Source organism: Papaver somniferum, unplaced genomic scaffold (genome assembly GCF_003573695.1).
Source record: "Papaver somniferum cultivar HN1 unplaced genomic scaffold, ASM357369v1 unplaced-scaffold_96, whole genome shotgun sequence".
Classification (NCBI taxonomy): Eukaryota; Viridiplantae; Streptophyta; class Magnoliopsida; order Ranunculales; family Papaveraceae; genus Papaver; species Papaver somniferum.
The window spans coordinates 143,343-164,787 of record NW_020652748.1 but is presented as its reverse complement, the minus strand read 5'-3'; the positions used below and the strand labels follow the sequence as shown (position 1 = coordinate 164,787).

Genomic DNA, 21,445 nt, shown 5'->3' with positions numbered 1-21,445 from the left:
GACTCTAGTAGTGCCAATACAGTGAGATTAAAATCCATAAATACTATGAAGTAACAACAAAATCCATAAATGAGGAGGAGGTTGGGTCAGCCTAGTCCATAAATATTTATGGATTTTAATCTCTTATTTAGAATACTCTCAGTGCTAAATTATTTTGGAAACCTCCTTTATTAGTAGTAATCCTAACTCATTGTGCAAGAGACTAGGAGTTTATTTCTGGAATAAACTCTGTCTATTCATCTTAATATGGCCTTGTATAGACTAGGATTAACCCATCTCCAATGGGTTGAACCTAGTCCCAAAGTCCCTTCCTCTTGATATATAAACAAAACGGGATTATAAACATATCTTGTAACTTTTATGTGGCGAAATTACTGAAGTGGGTAATATAATCCGCACGTATATTTTAACCTTTGATGAGTTATTGGAGTAAGGCCTCTCAGATTGCCAATGATCTAAGATTTAGACACGAAAGTCTTTATTTCACAAATCTCCCTTCTTATTTCCTTTAACTCATCAAGAACATCGGAAAACTTCTGAGAATTAGAAGGAACATCCATGCGTTTTCTTGTGCTTCTCCTTTTTCTTTTCAGGGACTTAGACACAGGAGATTTCTCTTTTTCCTTGATTGAAGGCTTAACAATCATGTTGACATACTTTCCATCCAACGACATATTGCTTCGAGAACATTTATTAACAACTGGATTTGTGTGATGGAATCACTTAACTCAACAAGCATTCTTATAAAGGATGTCAAACATGAAAAAGGAATGTAGGGTTCGAAACCTATTGACAGGTTTGTATAGTCCAACTCTAAAACCCTATAGAGAGTAGAATTGTCGATAATAAACCTTTTCTTTTATCTAATAGACAGAAAATAACTAAACTACGAAAAGAAGAAAAACTTTTCTGAAGCCTGGACCAACTCTCTATCTTGTCTCTTTTCAATCAGGCACATGAGACAAGATTTTCCTAACAACACAATAAAGTTGTGTTGCGATAATCAATGATTTGTCCATCTTTTTCCTCATGGGAGGAATCCTCTGATTTCTGTCTATCAAAACGACTTGACAATACTTTCTTTTCAAATGGTCTTATTCTATCCCTGAGAACCAACTTCTTAGATGAAGATAAGATCCTACATACCTCGACGGTCTTCTGAGCAAGTTTCAGCTTCCTTGCTAATCGATATTCTCTTCGATGAAGTTTGCTCGCTTGCCTTATTTGGTGCTTGTATTTGTAACACCTTGATAGTTCGTGTCCCCTCATCGAACAAACGAGCATGTCAATCTTGGATAATATTCAGGCATCTGAGATGTGCAAGCAGCTAAACATACAGTAGATCATGTAACATTACTGACAGGGTTTCTAGTAATTGGATTCAGTGAATCTTCCAACTTGATTGGGTTTCCTTCTTCTCTGAACCCATTGAGGTTGATATATGTATTGCTACAAGTATCAACATCGATGTTTTCACTAAGGAGCCCTACACTTGATTTCGTATCTTCATCGGAATCATAGTATCAGTCATTTCATCAAGTGTTACAGCTAGACCTTTGTTCCCAGTATATTTTCTATGATTTGGGCATTCGTTAGAAAAATGGACAAAACCCTTATACTTAAAGCACTGAGGCATGTACTCGTCACCAGCCTCGTCAGCATCCCAGTTTTTAGGAGGTACGCGACCGTGAAGTTTGTCTGATGACCTAGGTTTGTCTCTTGAAAACCGTTTACTTATCTTCAACAGAAGATCCCTAAACTGTGTTGTGATCAAGGATACTGATTCATCAAGATCTTCATCCGAAAAATCATTCTCAGACTGATCATCCTCAGAGACATGAACACTTTTACTTTTGACCAGTAATTTAGTGTTCTTCTGTGCTTTAAAGTCAACATCCTTACCGACTTTGGATGCATGCTCATGGTCAAAGATCTTAAGCTTCCCAACCAAGGTGTTTCTGGAAAGATTATCGAGGTTATTCCCCTCACAATTTCCTTTTCAGGAATAGTCTTACCCAACGCAAAAGATGCATTAACAATTTCAGACACTTTATGATTAAACTCATCAAATGAATCTTCATCTGCCATACGAAGGTTCTCCCAATCGGAATTAAGGTTTCGAAGACTAGCTTCCTTTTCACTGGAGTTTCCTTCGAATACGGTTTATAAGATATCCCAAGCAACTTTAGACCGAGTGCAATTACACACATGATGCTGAAGGTTTGGGGTAATGACATGTATGATAGCATTCAAACCGTCGGAATTTTGCTTAGCAGCAAGTATCTCGCCAGGAGTATATTCACCAATAGGTTTGGGAACATTTACATCACCAACTGCCACAGCGGGAGCATCATAGCCATTAACAAAAAAAACCATGATTGAAAATCACGTGCTTGAAGAAAAGCTCGCATAAAAATTTTCCACCATAAGTAATTGGAGCCATCGAAGACTGGTGGTACGTTAATAGAGATAACACCTCTGTCCATACAGTCAGATCGCTACAAACACAGAATGATGAGGTTTTAAACGTGTTTTCCAGCTCTGATGCCAATTGAAAAAGCAAGGGTCTAAAAACACCACCCAATATTTCTCTTAGCAATCTGTATGGACTAAATCCGAAATACTTAGATAGAGAATCAACTAGACAGTCAGACTCAATCTAGATAAAAAGTATCTCAAGGAGTTAGTATCTCTCACTTGTTTTTATTTACTCAAGCTAAAACAATAGCGAATCTTTTGATCAAACACAAGGAATAACTTGGACGGTGCCAAAGACCAATATCCAAGGATCAATCAATATCAATCAACAACCAAAGGTTGGATTTCCAATTGATGATCTTTAACGCACAACCTGTATTATTTCTATTATATAAAATATAATGCGGAAAAGAAATAACACAAACACCAGAAGTTTTGTTAACGAGGAAACCGCAAATGCAAAAAAAAAACCGGGCCCTAGTCCAGATTGAATACACACTGTATTAAGCCGCTACAGACATTAGCCTACTACAAGCTAACTTCGGACTGGACTATATTTGAACCCCAATCAGTCTCCAACCGATCCAAGGTACAGTTGTACTTCTACGCCTCTGATCCCAGCAGGACACTTCGTACTTGATTCCCTTAGTTGATATCACCCACAACTAAGAGTAGCTACAACCCAAAATCGCAGACTTGATAATAAACAAATCTGTCTCACACAGAAAAGTCTATCAAAGGATAAATCCGTCTCCCACAGATAAACCCTAGGTTTTATTCCGTTTTATGATATGAAATCAAGGTGAACAGGAACCAATTGATAATCCGGTCTTATAGTCCCAAAGAACAACCTAGATTAATCAATCACCTCTCTACAAGCCTTCCTGACTACACAGGTGATTTGTCGAGAAATCACAAACAGCGAGACGAAGATGTTTGTGACTTCTTTATCTTGCCTATCGGAGAACTCTCACGATCTCAAGCCAATCAAAGATTGTACTCGTACGATAGAAGATGCAAGACCAGATCACACAACTACGATAAAAGTAGTATCAGTCTGGCTTCACAATCCCAATGAAGTTTTTAAGTCGTTAACCTTGTTTTAGAGAAGAAAACCAAAGGTTAAAGGATAATCGACTCTAGCGAGCGCACTAGTATCACACATACGTATGGAGATTAGTTTTTCTCAAAGCTAGATGTCTCTTTTATATAGTCTTCAAATCAGGGTTTTGCCTTAGTTACAAAACAATCCATATTTACTGTTAGATGAAAACCTGATTTAGATTCAAGCTAATATTTCTCAACAGTTAGATCGAAAACTTATCTTGTCACACACACTTGGATAAACGTTTTACTGGGTTCGTGAAAACCTTGCCAAACGTGTATGTGTATGTTGGTTCAATATAGTAACCCAAAAGGTGAACCATATGATCATTTCATATTAACCGTGTTCCTCTTCACTATAACTAGTTTAATTGACTCAAATGAACTAGTTAGAGAGTTGTTCAATCGTAAGATACAATTGAAGTAAAGATGATTTGATTCGATGAATCGGCTCATGAACTTATAGCCATGGTTTGCTTAAAGCATTCCTTAGTAATTTCAGTTTCATGTTCAGAGCACATCTTTAGATCATAACCACTTAAGCTCACAAACAAGTTCAAGGACTTAAGATTAATTGATTGAGTTTTCCAAACTCAGCAGAAAATATCGGTAAGGAGACTTCCGCCAGTTCGCGGACTTAACACGCAAACTAGTTATTGGAAAATCGAGCAGAAATTCTCGGGAAGAGAACTTCCGTCAGTTCGCGGACTTGGCAAAGCCAATTTCTCTAGTCTTCACTCAATCAACAAAGCTCTAAAGCTTCGTATTAAGGAATATGACTTATGCACATATGTGTTACCACACAATGCTTATATCCATCATTGGTTATATAAACCTAAACTCTCATTCCAACCAATGAAACATTCTCAGAGGACGTTATTCAGTCGTTCTTCACAGACCTTTCTCGTCAGAGAAATTTCCAAAGTAATTGAAACTTTTCATGATTCGTCGCTAGGTGAAGATAAACATGATCAAAGCGAAACACTTTACCAATACACGAATACGAGAAAAAAATAAGCATTGAATACTCATCTCAAAATATCAAATGTGTATGATCCAGTCTATATAGCATACGGCTTATCTCATAAGAAGTAGGAGATAGAATAGATAGACTTTTGAGTAATAGATAAGTTCAAGTATCCACATACCTTTTTGGTGATGAAGTTCCACCGTTCCTTGAGTAGATCTTCGTCATTGTATGATGAATCACCATGAAATCCTTGAGATTACTACACTTTCCTATCCTAGTCCGAGACTTAGCTATAATATGCTAGAAATCAAGACTCATAGTTTTAATCACTAACATTAACAAACATGCTTGATATAGCAAAGCATGCGAGGTTGACCGAGCTATGCTCTAACAGATTGGGTTCTCTTCTAAAAGATTATCAAGATTGGTGTATGTATTGCTACAATTATCAAAATCAGTATTTTCACATAGAAGAGCAACACTTGATTTCTTGTCTTCGTCAGAATCATAATTGTCAGATTTCTCATCAAGTATTGCAGCAAGACCTTTCTTCCAGTGTATTTTCTACGATTTGGGCACTTGTTTGCAAAATGACCAAAACCCTTACACTTAAAGCATTGAGGCATATCCTCGTCATCAGTTTCATCAACGTCCCTATTTTTAGGAGGAATACGATTATAAGGTTTGACTGATGCCTTTGGCTTATCTCTGGAAAACCATTTACTTCTCTTCAACAGAAGATCCCTAAACTGTCTTGTGATCATCGAGACTGATTTGTTAAAATCTTCATCTGATGAATCTGTCTCGGTTTGATTTACTTGAATCAATTCATAAACAATATATCCACGGTTTGAAAATATTGCATTCCTTATTGATTTTATTCTTTAATTTCATGAACTTCCGGTTTGAGAAGTATAACCAGCTTGGGTACGTGTACGGGTACGTATACCATAGCTACCGGAATTGAGTTTGAAAATTCAGCAGAAATTTTCGGTTTGAAAACTTTGGTGGGTACGTGTACGGGTATGCGTACCTAAGGTGACTGGTTTACTAGTTTGCAAGTTTACAAACTCAGCAGAAATTTTCGGTTGAAAAATTCCGCTGGTACACGTACGGGTATGCGTACCCAACCTGTCTCCTTCACCCATACCGTATGCACCATATGCACACACTTGGTTTCCGTCAAGTGGATTTATATACTAATGTGCAAACACACTTTATATTCATAGTTGGTTACGTAATCTCAATTCTACATTTCAATCATTGAAACATTCTTCTATAATGTTATAACAGTCGTTATTCAAAACTATCGTCATCAAAGCTATTTTCAAGATTGAAACGTCATCATGACTTTCTTCATGAGTTAAGATGAAAAGTTGGTAAAAAGAAAGCTTACCAACACATATTTCGAGAAAAAGATAGGCGAGTAAACTCGGCTCGAAATAGCAAATGTGTATGTATGAAATCTATCATACTTATACGAATTTGTCTCAAGAGTAGGAGATTGAGAGGTAGACTTTTGAGTGATAGATAAGTTCAAGTCTCCACATACCTTTTAGGAGAATGAAGTTCCACCGGTTCCTTGAGTAGTTCTTCATCTTCGTAAGATGATCGTCGTGGAGTCTGGAGCTCAACTACACTTAACTGACCTAGTCCGAGACTTATCTCTAAGTAGTCTAGAAATCAAGACATATATTTTTGACAACTAAACTTGACAAACATGCTTGAGATAGCAACGCATGCGAGTTCGACCGAGAAATGCTCTACATCTACCATTTGAGTTAATATAGCAAGTGTCATTTCCTAATATAAGTATGATATGACATGAGTGCAAATGCTTCACAAGCATAAAAAAAATTTAGCCATCAGCTACAAATCAATGGTCGCAAAACATTCCTTTTTCCTCGCCAAATCTTTTTTCCGACCAAATTTTCTTGTCGCCCGCATTGTCGGTAAATGTGTGTTGCAGAATGTTTTCGTTAACCTAAATTTTAATTTTATCGCCAATGTGTTCAACGATAAAAACAGGTTTGATGGCTGAAAAAGAAACATCACTGACAAAAAAATATATTTCCGCGATTAAAACCAATTAGCGACGGGATATTTTGTCGTGAAAAAATACTTTGAGTTGGCGATAATGTAAGCAATCATCTTAAGAAAAAAATGAGCAACATTCTTGCTTTAACAATCAAATAAGTATTCACATCTTAGCAATATAACTATGTCATCAAGCTCAAGGAAACAACAAAAATATCCAAAATAATAAGAAAATCAATGTAAAAATGAAATTGAGATAATATATTTTGTGAAAAGGAAAATCCAATGTAGTAAATAAAGTAAAAATTGAGTTAACAAATATGAAAACCGAATTCATTGTTCAACGATTAATATCTCAATTTATATTGGATTATACTACATATTATTTTTTTGATAAACTACTGAATCCTGGTTTTCTGAGCAACGACATGTATGATGTAGTATGACAACTCAATCCATTAGGTTGTTAGATGGGTCAAATCAAACTAATCAGCATCAATCCGAAATTCTCAAAAAATTAAGAAATAAAACACATTTAAGTGAGGAAAAAACGTTTACACAACATGCAATTCAGATGGACTCACAATATCCATACGAAAGAGAACCAAAAGATTCAAACATTCCAAAAGATTTATCGGTGGACGTACAATTGTTTTTCTAAGTATCGAAGGTGGTGTTAGTTGTAGTATTCATAGATTATGAAACACCATATTTAACAGTGCAGAAAAAAAAAACAATTGACTTACTAGTTCAGCTGTCCAAGCATTTGTAATATCACCTTGCACTTAAAATAACACAATCCATTAGAGAAATCGGCTGAAAATCAATAGCAAGGATAATTGAAAAGTAGTCCAAAACTACTAAATAGTTCAACGGAAAATTGAATCCTCTCAACTTATAATTATGTTCACCTAAATTTACACACATTTTAGCAAAGCACAAAAATCATCTTACAAAATCTTAGTTAAGAATTATTTTTTCGCATACACTCAATAGTCGTTGGTGAAAAAAAGTTCCAACTCCCTCTAATGGATAATTCTGCCACATGACGATCTATGAATGATGTTCAACATCAAGTGGAGGCACTCTGACTGGCATGGAAACTTACAATTTTATATATAACATAATGACAATGGGAGAAAATGAATATACATTGTACCAACATGTATAAAATATACGCATTTTAGCCAAGCTTTTCCTCCCAAGTAATGGAAGGTTAGACATGGTTAAGAATTTTCTACCTCATGGTCAGTCGGTGATTTTCCTATCCTTCTTTACAATTTAGATAGGTAAAGAGCTGCAGAGCTCTAATATGTGCCTAGATTACATCATTTGAGTATCGATTTCTTATCCTTTTTTAGTTATTAGTAATCTTCGTATATTACACTTGATTTAAATTTTGTAGGTATGTTGGAGTCATGTGACGAGAAAGAAGAAAAATATGAATTTAATCCGGTGCTTTGGAAATCTTAGTTGCTGATTACTTGAAGCACAACAATAAACTGAGGCTTTGAAGAAGCTATACACAACAACTTAGGTAAGAAAATTACCGAAGCACCTAATTGTCTCTGCTCGGGGAAGCCTAGGACCCAGTTCATTTTGTCTTAAAACTAGGTCGTGACATAGAACCCAGTTCAGTTCTCTTCACTGAATCATGAAGAACGAGAGATGTTGAACCAAGCTCCTTGTCATCACCACTAGCCATGGGTATAATGAGTGGACTGTTGTGGTCACTAGTACATTTTTGTCCTTTAGACATGCCACTTATAAATTTCCTAGATATAGTTTTTTGGTTTTGGCGTGTTAACATTGGTACTGTCATCCACACCATGGATATCAGCGTGTCAAATTATCACCGTTTAGTAACGTTAACTTTTAAATTTTTGATGCGTGTGTTTATAGACCAGTATATCGACACACTAACCAGTATAGGCGTGTCTAAAAATTAGTCACGCCAATTAAGGCGTGGTTTTAAAGTTGGTTCTATCAGACACGCCAGTATGCGTGTCCATAGTGTACGATTTATAGATATACTGGTTTATTTGCATAGTTAAAAAGTTGGTTTATTAGACACGCCAGTATGCGTGTCCATATAGTAATTTTTATAGACACACCGATGTTATTATGTGGCTAAAAATTTAGTCTTATTGGACACACTAGTATATGTATGTCCATAGTGTGCGTTTTACAAACACGCCGGTTTATATGCGTGATTAAAAAGTTGTTTTATTAGACACGCTAGTATACGTGTCCATAGTGGGCGTTTTATAGACACGCCAGTTTTATTGGGTACATGAAATGGGTTGTAAAATAAATAAAAAAAAGCTTCTGCCAATATTCGAGCGCATTGTCTCGAAGGAGGTAGGTGACAAGACGAATCAACCCACCAAGCTGCACTTCTTCTGTTGTTTAAGATTAGTGTTTTAACTAAACTGGTTCTGCAACTCCATATGAACCAAAGGATAATCACAATCCATACGGAAGCATGACAAAAACTAGGGTATTAAGATTAATTCAAAGCCTATTTTACTCATAATTCCAAAACAAAAATCTATGTGCACGCCTATTACTATTGCTACTAATCCTAGCATGACAGAATATTAATTCAACAATCAGTATAGACAAAACCAAACTCATAAAATACACTCATCCAACATTTCTAAAACCAATCTGCATACAAAACCCCACCATGATTTAAGAATCAATTTTTCTCAACAATCCATACATTCATTCTCTAGTTAACAGGAAAATTCAAACTGCTAACTTAAATTTGAACCAAATTCAGTACCATGATGATCATCATTACCAAAATAGTATAACCTAAAACAAAAAGGAGAGGATAAAAGTATATTTACATTAACCAATTCCTTGAAAAAAAACCAAAAAATGTTCCAACCTAATTATTCATCTATTAGCAAACACAAACAATTATATTCTATCACCTGGCTTGATTATCGCTTAGTCCCTTGGAGATTGTTGCTCAGATGCAGTCGTTTGAGAAGCAAGGACTAGTGATGGTACTAGTGTTGGCTCAACCGGTTGCTCTGGTGGTATTGCACTTGTTGGATTTCGCTGAACATTACCTGCCTCCAAAAATGCAGCTATTCTGGATGTTGTTCTGCCAACTACATGACATACATAATGAAGCAGGGTATATGGCATTCCATGAGCAGGTATTGGCTGAGCAGCACGAAGAAGAAGCTCTCTTCTAGCGGCAACATGCAAAGTGATAGTATTAAATCCATGCCTTCCCCCTCCATCCACAACATATTTAAGATCAATAAGCGCGAACCCCTTGTTAATCACATAAATACCTTCGATAGGGTGTTCAGCAGTCACAACCCAGCTATCCCGCATGCGCCATGTTCTAATGGATCCAGGTCCGGCAGCCGCTGCACCACCAACACCCCCGTCAATGAACTCATCACTAACACCATCACCAGGATCAGAATATACATCAGACAAGATTTCTTCGCAGTTCTCAGTAGCCATTGGTTCTTCTTCAACTGCACCACTCCCTCCGCAACCACTGCTTTCTCCATGTTTAGTTATACAATCTTGAAATGGAGGATCGTCTCTCCCCCTAGGAGGCATTTGTTGAATTGGGAAGCGGATGATGCAGTACCCTGATTCTCGGAGATATTACTACCCAATTGGTTGTAATTATCATTCCTCACTAGTGCATCAGAGATATTGCTTTCTATTGCTCTTGAAGGAATATCTATTTGGTGTTGAATGTTTCTCTGATGAATTTTGATTGCAAGGAGTTGATGACAAATTTTTCTCAAAATTTCAGGATTAATTTTTGTCCCCCTCTTAGTCTCAATTTTGAAATGGGATTTCTGGTTTGGACTCTAATGGAAGCAATTGGGATAATGATAATGAAGAAAAGAAACATCATTTTAAGCCTTAATTGGTTCGGTTCCCAATGCATTCACACCTTTTCGGTGAGAAAAACTCTTATTCTACCCCCTGCCGTCGATTCAATTCTGTATAAATCAAATTATATCTCTTGTGACTTGTTTAATCGGATTTTTTTATTTTGAACCTCTGTGTTGCAACAAGTGGAGGACATTCAGAGATCATTTACACACATGCTATTCATACAAGTTAACATGAATAATTTAGTTTAGTGTTACATGAGCATGATATTTATCTCTCTCTGATCTTGGTTATACTGCTTGTCCTTTCACATGGAAAAATAAAACAACTTCTCACAGAGGAGAATAAGTCGGTAATGACGACAATATAGGATGCACAAATTGTCTTTATAGGCCGACCGAGCGAAGCGAAGGAGGACCTTTATAAGGCCACTTTTTGTAAAATCCTAATTCATCAATTGACAGAAAAAGATTGGATTTTGGTGTCCCAAACCATTTTCAATTAACAATGAAAGGACTAAAAAACCCCTCCATGTATCTATTTCTCACTAAAACTAGCGCAAATATAACACAATATGATGGGTAATCACATAAATTTATTGAGAAGTAAAAAGGACACGGAGGTTGGAAATGTTGTAATTGTTGTGGGGAAGTTTAGCAAACTCCAGGGTAAAGTCACCTAAAGGTTGCGGGTTCAAATCCCGACCATCTTTTTTTCCCCCTTTTTCGTTCTTCTTTCTTCAGGGTTGAAATCGAGAGAGGAGATCGAGATGAAGAAAGAAATTGAGCAGAGAAGTTTGGGTTTGTGTCGAAATTGAAGAATCAGAATATGGGTTTCGAAGTGATGGGACTTTGATGGAGTTGTAGAAAGGGGATCTGAGCTGTTATTGTTGATGAATTTGAATCTGTTATAGGAGATAAAGCTGCTGTGAAGAACATAGATCGAGATGTAGAAACTATGTCTGTGTTTACGGAAATTTGAGTTGTATTTGGAGATCGACATGGTTGATTGGACAGAGAAGACTGGAAGAGGAGATGCAATTCTGTGAACAGTTGAGATGAACAAGAATTGGATCTGGGAAGCGGAAATTGATGATACAGTGTGTTAAGGGCTTGAGGTGAAGAACAATGGCTGCTGTCAGTTAGAAATGGGTTTCGGGTGGTTTGTCAGGGAAAAAACTCTTTAAAGATCTGAGTAATGAATTAGAAGAACGTATTATTGGGTGAGATAATTGAAAATTCAAGAGGAAACTCTTTTGTGATTTTGTGATAATTGAAGAATTTTGAGCTTTCATAGTTATTTATTTTTATCTCAATTTCATTTTTCATACAGAATGCATAAGGAACAGATTGAGAAATGGCAGGATGAGATGAAGGAACTGAGATCACTGGATGCGATGAATGAAGAAGCAAATAATGGTCTTCATATGACTCGCTCGCTATTCCAGATTGTTCAGATGTGATCCCCATTGATAAGGTAATAGTGGTGAAATTTACTGATTCTACTCAATTAGGAAATTTAGGATTTGATTTGTCGATATAACAACTGAAATTATATGATATGTGAGAGTTATGATGTGGTCAAGAAAGAGAGAAATAGGTTACTAGGTGGTGCAATTTAAGTTAACAGAATCCACATAGAAACGTTATGAACTTTGATGACGAAGTAATTTGTTTATGTAGTGATTTTTTCTTATAATTCGTGCACGCTGTTTGTCAGTTTGGGAACTCGTAATAACATAGTGGCATTTTATGTTTGAAGAATTCCAGTCATATTAGTTAGCAGGTTATGTAAATTTATTTGGAATGCAGTGTTACGATGTGTATATTTAGCTGTTTTCTTTAATCCTGGACCTTGCTCCCCACTCCTGGTTAGATTTCAGGGAAGAAAATGCCACTAATAGATTACTTCAATTTGGCATCGCTAAGTGTAGTAGGGTCTATCTATGAACTTCATTTGTTGCTAATAGGTTGTTGAGGTGAGTTAACAGCTTACATGAGGGCTGGTGCTTCTTTTTCTGTGCACATAGGACATGCTAATTTAGTAGGCTGGATTAGAGAAATGGTTTGAGGGTTGTCAATTATCTGATCTGTACTCTCTTTTGTTATACATTTTCACTGAAATGGCATGCTTATCAATAGGTTTTGGATACTTCACTGGGCTAAGCAAGATGTCCCTGTAGTTCTGAATCTTGGATTTTTAAGAGAAACTGATGATTTGGAACTTTGGAAATTCTGATTTTTTATTTTTTTCCTTTTTCACACAGAATCAAATGGTAGGGTGATATTAAGGAACTGAGATCACTCGCTGTCTGCTTCAGAAGGGTCAGGTTTTGATTCTTGATAAGGCAGTAGTAGTATTAGTATCAACAAACAAATAATAAGAATTTTAGTTTACACGTTTGAACATTATTTAGCTGTAAGTTGCTCATTTGCATCGAATTATTTGAATTGTTTTTTAGGAGCATGCATCTAATGTTGTATAGTTTGTTGTTGTTCATGATAATACTGCTTCCAGATTCGTTTATGTCCTTCAGAATTGCAGTGGGCATATAATGTTAGTTTTATTGTTATTGTTATCAATTTTGTGATCCAATTTCATTTGTGGGTCTGTCATCCTTTCAAAACTGCTTCCCTATTCTTAATCCTTGAAATAGAAAATATCTGGTCTCCATTGCTACTCTTTTACCGGTTGATCAACAGAAGTACAGAACCGTGCACAGACCACAGGATAGGGGTCTTGTGGCTCTTGTTGCGCAAGATGTTCCAGTGTGCTCTTTACCTGTCCCTTACCCATGGTCCCAATGTTTGGAAGTGGCAAGCAGTGAAGGTTTGGCAGTGTTGTTTCTCGTGTTGTCATCAGTTGGAGCCTGGAGGAAGTAGTATTGGCAGAAGATGATGAAGTTGAGTTGAGAAGATAGACATGAAATGGTGAGTTGTAGGTGCAGTTTTGGTGTTGGGATGTTTGAACTGGAACGGCTTGAACTGTGTTGAAAAATGCAACTCTGCAGTGAATGAAACTGAGATGCAGCTTCAGATGATGCAAGACAATAAGCTGGCGCTGTTATTTATGAATCTACAGAGTGAATTTGATATTGCAGCTGCAATTGCAATTGCAATGGATGCAGTTGACTGAAATGAGTTTAGAAGATCAGTGCTGGTGAATGCAGTTGCAGATAATAGTGGTATTGACCTGCAAATGGAGTTCAGCCTTAGATGGAACTGAAAAAATGGGTAGCTGCAGTTGGTTTGTGTTGATTTGGTGTGAAGCAGTGGTCAGGGGATTGTAGGTGCTACAGTGGTGCTGCAATGAAGAAAATGAGAGAACTAGATACTGAGATTGGGAAGATACGAAGCTTCCACAGCTGTGGAATGTGGCTGAGCTGAAGTTGTGAGGCGTAGTGAGGCGCAGCAGGAGCTTAGACCTTGGAAAATTGGACCAGTCAGCTAAGCTGACTCTGACTCACCATCTGATTTGACTCAGTGTTTGACCGGGTTGACTCAGCTGACCTGAACGGATTGGCTCGTTTGGCTGGTTACCGGGAGGACTTAGCCGGTCACCTGAGCTACTTTCCCGGCCAACTCCCGGCGACCTAACATATCTTTTATAGTGTTTCCTTCATTTACAAATATGAATCCATGCAACAACGTAGTGGTGTCGTTTCATCAATTTATTCGGTCGGCCCTCTCACCGTGGCAACGATTATACTAGTATAAAAAAAATGTTGCCATGTTTATGAAATCAAAGATGTTTTCTTCAAGAAAAATATATCAACAATCACCCAGACATTTTACTCTGACTATGTCAACCATATTAAAAAAACAACAAGATAGTTGTGTGTTCCACATTTGCAGCAGCAGAAACTTGGGAGAGCTGGATCACGTCATTAGTTGATGTTCCTTATAGTTCTACCCTTGATGTTGGTCCGATAGTAATCCTTCCTGGATTCCTTTTGCAGGTCAAGTTTATCTACCTTCGTCAAGTCATTCTCATTCCGACAAATAGCTTCCGTACTGAATTCCTCGTCGATATCATCACCAACATTTTTCCAATTTTGGGTAGGTGCACCTAACACAATAGACTTTTTTTATTTTCCTGGTCTGTCAAATAAAATACTTGCTTAACTTGGGAGGCTACAACGAAAGGATTATTATGGAGTCCCAACTTATTAAGCTCAACCAAAATGTAGCTGAGTTTTTCTTTTGAGATCCCTGCTTTGTTAACCCATTTACACTTGAAAAGTGGCATTTTCAACGAATGATATGTCAGCACCCATATATCTTGTAAAAATCCGTATCCGCCTGATTTAGGGAAATCCCCGCTTTTCTAATGTGCGTGTCAGTTTCCTCTACGTAAACCCCGTTATTCTTGTACACGGAACCATCACTAGATTTTGTGCGAAACAGGTATCCATTGATATGATATGCTTCGTATGTCTCTACTTGTTTATCCGGTCCGATTGATATCCACCTTAAGTTCTCATTGAAGTTTTCCCTAGAGTCTGCCCACTCATTCTCAACCAGAAATACATTATAATTAAGGATTAGCTTTCGTCTCAATGCAAAAGTTACATAGCAAGAATGACATTTTTGCAAACTCTTACCACTCCTTGTAACCATTTGGCGAACTCTTCATTATGTTTTTGATCTATCTGTCTATCCTTCATACCAAGATATTTATCCTTCAAAAATTTATGGTGTCATCTAGACAGTACAATGATTAATGTTATTATCTTTACAGAAATTCAAACACATAATCAGAAACTAATTAAATAAAATATGAGGTTATTTGGTTAGATCTAGTTATACTTACTCATTGTAAGGATAAAATTTAGGCAAATTCCGCAATACATAGAAATGCCCTTTATCAAATAGATCTTTATCGACAATAGGAAACTTAGCACCTGACATTGGTTTTCCCCTGAAATTATAAGAATCTTCGCCATTGTCAGATCTGGTGGAATTCCGACTGTATCATTCATGCTTTGTTGGTGCTCACTGATCATCTCAATTGAATTTTCCGCAATATTCCCTTCAACAATGCTTCCTCCAGGTCTGTTTCTGTTCTTCACATGCCCTTTAATGACCTTCAAGCACCTTTCGAACGAATACATCCATCGAAAGCATACAGGACCAAAAAATTCCACTTCCCTGGTAAGGTGCACAGTTAAATGAACCATGATGTCGAAAAAGGATGGAGGAAAGTATTTCTCGAGCAAGCACAACGTCACAACGAGTTCCTACTGCAATTTTTCTAGCTCTGCCACCTTGATTTCTTTGTTAGATATTTCCCTGAAAAGTAACAAAACCTGATAATAGCATATCTTGTTGGCTGCGACATAATTGATTTAACCGCAATGGCAAAAAAATTTGCATTAGCATGTGATAATCATGCGATCTTATTCTGATAAGCTTCCGATATTTTCGATTCACCAGGGTTGAAAAGTTTGAACAATGCCCTTGTGGAACCTTTATCTCGGATAATGTTTTGCAGAACTTGTCCTTTTCCTCCAGGCTTAATTTGTGACATGCTGCCGGTAGTGTATATCCTCCTTTGCCATTTGGCTTAGGTTGTAACTTGTCTCTAAAACCCATGTTTTGCAGATCCATTCGAGCATCCAAGTGGTATTTCGACTTGAATTCACTATTCAACAATGTTCCAACAATACTCTCGCAACATTCTTTTCGACGTGCATGAAATCTATGCAATGGTGGACAACATGATACCTCCAGTAGGGGAGGATCCAGAACCATATATTGAGCTTTTTTTTCCAGTAGGGTATGACGGTCTCCTTCTCATTCCCATTAACCTTAATTAGGTCGATGGTCTTTTCGATTCTCTTCATCTTTCCATCTCTTCCAGGGTTATCCTACACGAATTCCACTACAATGTTCTTCGATCGTTTTCCCCATTCTTTCTTTATAAACTTTACCTCATTGTGTATTTGTGACGGGGTCATAAGTTCCGGAACATTGTCAGTTTCATCTTTTCCATTGAAACCCTTCTGAAATCTGAATGGATGAACATATGGTAAGTATCTTTTATGCCTGGTATAAACCTCTTTCCTACATCGTTTTATCATGACATAGTAAGTATTTCTCCCACACACCTTACATGCGTCTTTTCCCTGGTAGGGGCTACAACATAGTGTACCGAGAGCAGGGTAATCATTTATTGTCCATAAAACAACCGCACTTAGAATAAACATCTCATGTTTGAGAGCATCAAAACATTCGAATCCCTCAAACAATTCCTTAAGATCCTCAACAAACTCTTGTAACGTGACATCAATGTCCTTATAAGTCCCTCCATCGATAATTACTGACGACATGGTGAACTTTCTCTTCATACACAACTATGGCGGAAGGTTGTAAATCACTGTCAGAATTGGCCACACACTATGTCGTTTTATCATGCCTTTGTTTACGTTAACCCCATTAGCCGAAATTCCTAGGCGCATATTTCGAGGATCATTATGAATTACAGGATATCTTTTATCTATATTTTTCCATGTCGGTAAATCCGTCGGATGCCGTAAAACACCCTTGTATTTCTTTCTGGTGGTTTCATGCCACAATAAATATTCGACAATTCTCTTTGATTGAAACAACCGTTTCAGTCTTGGGATAATTGGAAAATACCACAAGACTTTTTCCGGAATATTTTCATGCACCTCTTGGGTGGTCTTGTCAACTTTCCATCTTGATCCTCCACAGGTGGGACACATGATACAATCCTTGTAATTCTTTCTATAGAGAATGCAGTCATTGATGCACACATGTATTTTTACGTACCATAAACCCAAATCACTCAACACTTTTTTAGCTTCATATGTACTTTTCATCATCTTATTTTCTATAGGGAGCATGGATTTTAACAGTGGTAGAAGTTCATCAAAGAACTTGTCGGAAGCTCCGTGCTTGATCTTCAAGTTAAACAGGTCATACATTGCATATCTCTTTGTAAAATCGGCACATCCTTTGTATAGGGGTTTCCCAGCATCTTTGAGTAGCCGTTGCATCTTTTCAGAATCATTTGAAATTTATCTGCTAATAAAGCACTAATCATTTCTATAGTCTCTGCAGTATGTGTTGGTTCATCAGTGTGCGGACCGTTGTTTTCATTACCATCAAGAAGTGTCCACATTGATGACTCATCTTCTTCTCCGTGCTTAGTCCATACGGCATAATTTTGCTTGAATCCAGAAGAATATAAATGAAATCTAACTTTACTTGCCTTGTGCACATAGAGGTTGAGACATTTCACACATGGACATAAAAACTTAACTTTGCCCTTGTCGTCTGGTTTCCCTTTCCCGTTCGCAATATCCTGATGGTATGTATGCGTAGCAAACTTTATAAATGCGCTGACTCTGTCTTTATAATACGTTTTGATTCTATCGATATACATCCAAGATTTATCCATTACTCTAGGATCCATTATGAATTCTCAGATACATGGATGGAGAAAAAAACTTGTCAACATCTTGTGAAAATGCTATTATGGTCCGAATAAAACTCTGAATTATCATTGCAAAGAGTAATACATACACAAAGAGTAATCACAAATCATTATCTGAGTTCAGTTATCATATATGAATCATACAAATAATCAGAGGTTAGCTACCTACGTGCAGTTGCATGTGAAGACAATATTTACCCTACTATCACCGTTAGAGTTACAATCTGAGTTAACAAAGCAGTACTGAAAAGGAATACTTACACGTTCGATCCGATTATTCCGCAACTTTAAGCAAAACTGTCAGGGGAATATATTGTTTATCCAGGAGATGAATCAGATGATCAAAGTAAACCAGTTTTTTTTTCTTTTAGGGGGAGATTAAAAGAGAGATGAATTTGATGATCAAATAATCAGATTTAAGAGTAGAAACATGAATGATTTAAGACGAGAGAGATGAACACATAGGGTAAAGATTATAAGTGGGTAATGTAATGTAAATGGAAATTCGGTAATATTTTTTACTAATAATATTTAAGTGTGTCTCGTAAATAATTTAGTAAAATAGGAAGGTAAAGATCCTCCAAATTGCATGCTGCACGTGCTATGTTAAAAAATTTACTAGTCAAATCTTGTTATCCTGCTGCATAATCTTCTGCTTTGACGGCTCTAAAACACCGGAGTTAGGTACCATTAATATTCATTCCTTCCTGAAAGTTTTGGAGTACGTATTGCTGCAGTTGGTATAAACGTACTAAAAAATACACTTTCTGGCCTAAGAGTGATGATTGAGGAATTTCACGAAGATGAGAGATTTGGGATTAATGATGCAGTGTTGGCCCAAAAGACCGATTCCGAAGCGGACGATGCAGGTGAAGACAAGGAGGAAGAGGGGTTTGTTGAGGAGGAATAGAAGTCTGATGAGGAGGAAGATGAGTCTGATGAGGAGGAAGATGAATCTGATGATTCTGATTGCGAGTGATGGGTATGACAATGACTAATCCTTATCGACATTTGAATTCTTTTGTAGAGAGATGGTGGATTTTTGGGTAAGTGCTCGAATTGAAATGATGATATAATATTAAAAAATGGTTAAAGAAATAGCTATCATCAAAGTACACGGAAAAAATTCAAATGGAGAGGGGTCTAATGCAAATGGTAAGTCACTGAATCATATTTTGTTTTTTGGTTATGGCAATGGAGACTGAAAATGCAGGGGAATGTTATGTTATTTTGCTTTTTTCCTTTTCTTTTTGGTATTTGGATTTTTTGTGGGTAAGATGGTGAAATACTTGTAAATGGCAGATGATGGGATTTCAAAGTTGTTGTTGTAATAGGTTCGTTGAGACTTGTGAAAGCAATAGATTTTAGACTTATAAAACTTAAAAACAAAGAACTTAATGCAAAATTGATTTCAAGATATTAGAAAATAACCAAGACACTGATTCCACTATTACACATGAATGAATGATGGTAAATAATCAAAAACTCTAATTATCTTTTAAGTCCCTTATTTCTTAATCCACAAATAATCAAGCATATTCTCAAATGTTAATTGTATTCCATAAGCATAGATTATCAATTGACTAAATAAAGTATAACCTATCAAATTCAATCACAACTAATTAAGAAAATTACACAAACAATTTAAAACTCTGCAAAGTGAATTATAAATTATAAATTAGAGAAAATAATCAATTACCAATTATACATGCGTAAATAGCTTCCTCATTGCCTTGGTTTTGGGAGAATTAGCTCATCATCATGTTGGAAACACGCTCAAAATTCATTTGTATTGCTCAAAGTGTTGACAAATGATGAAAATGGGAGAAATATAATAAAAACCAGGTTTGTAACACTTATTTTTGTTACAAAACGAACTGTTACAGAGAATGATAAGTAATAAACGTCACAGATACTGTGGCAGTACAATTCTCTCAGAATGTGTCGTTGTTACTGAAGCATGAACGACAGTTCCATGTGCGTCTTATGTTCTCCGTGTTCTTCACAGCAGCAGAAATGATGGCCTGCCACTTGATTTTCTCGCTCAGTAATGTTCTCTGTACTCTCCCGAACTCTCTATGTCCCCTCTATGCTTCAGCATAACCTTTTTTATAGCCAACAACTCCTCCAAATCTCTCATTAAACTTCAAAATCTTCTTCATTACTTCGGTAATATTTTTCTTCTCTTTTTGTAGAAGCACGGGAATTCTTCTACTCTCATGCGTCTTCCACTACCCAACACACTCCAAACACGTTCTTACATGCCTCAGATGACGTCAAATACTCTCAAGCCTCACAAAATCTCCAAAAATAACTCGGAGAATCCAGCAAATACCTTCCTTGCTCTGTTTTGTAAAATCCACGTACACAGCCATATTTGACCGATTCTAAGGTCACTACCAATCCTGTTTAGTCAAAACAGGCAATTCCCAACCACTTCCAGCGATTAAGTCTCCTTAAAATTACTTGAAAATAAAAACAACAAACTGGGGTTTTTTTCTCCAAATAATTTTCCCGCCAAAAATGAATTTGAATGAAGAAGAAAGGGTTGTCCTTTATCCAACAGCTGGGGTGCCTTTAGGAGGTGGCGCCTCGAGTGTAGATAGCAGGTGGTGCCCCTAGCAAATGAGGTGACATTATCCAAAGCAGGAGTCTCTTTAGCACATGTTCTCCATGGGTGCCTCGGACAACTTTCGAGCCGAATTTTCCAAAAATGTTTATTTCCCAAAAATACCTACAAACACATAAAACACCATAATAAGTACGAAATCGAGTACCAACAATACAAAAAATTGAGGACAACTTAGACAGAAAAATGTGTCTGTCAGCGGACCAATTTTGTCTTAATGTTTTGGGTATGTTTTGGTTTATGAACATGTAACTGGATATGAAATGATAGTGTTGCTGCTAAATGTTGCTCAACACTAAATGAACAGAAAGGTTGTAAATTTTTAAATGCAATATGATGAAGTCAACTTATCTATATTGTCCGACGATTGTGTGTCGATAATGTTGGAGATGCAGGATGTATTCTAGAAACTAAAATTACAATCAAAGAACTGGAACAAGTACAAGACTAAAAGGTATTGAAAACAAGTGTTTCTTAGTAGTTGCCCTGCAATGATCTAGGTTCGCATAAGGTACAACATGTTTGAAATTGCATCTTTAATTCTCTATCTAGTCTAATTCACTTGAAGGAGAGGCATATAGACACCTAGTCTTAATATACAATCTGGCAAAGGGAAAAATTACGAACATCCATATATGTTTGATCTTTATATCTTATGTCAAATACATGACTAACAAAAATTGACTTGCACATAATAGACATAAACACTACTTGGTGGAGCCTTATGCACACCTAATTTAATTCTGCAATCTGACATTGAACACAAATTACAAACACTCCTGAGATGCTGCTTATCAAAACATGATACAAGCTTTATTCACCAATGCTGACATCCTACAACCATATACTACGTCTGAGTTTAAGATCATCTGTCAATTGACATA

At 36.7% G+C, this 21,445-nt stretch overlaps 1 long non-coding RNA gene across 1 annotated transcript; it reads left to right on the top strand.

Moving 5' to 3' along the window:
• Positions 1-11,132: 11,132 nt before the first annotated feature.
• LOC113346164 lies at positions 11,133-12,991 on the top strand. The gene is made up of 3 exons (XR_003358434.1): positions 11,133-11,693; positions 11,804-11,947; positions 12,738-12,991. It is a non-coding gene; the product is annotated as an uncharacterized LOC113346164 (long non-coding RNA).
• The last annotated feature ends 8,454 nt before the right edge of the window (positions 12,992-21,445 follow it).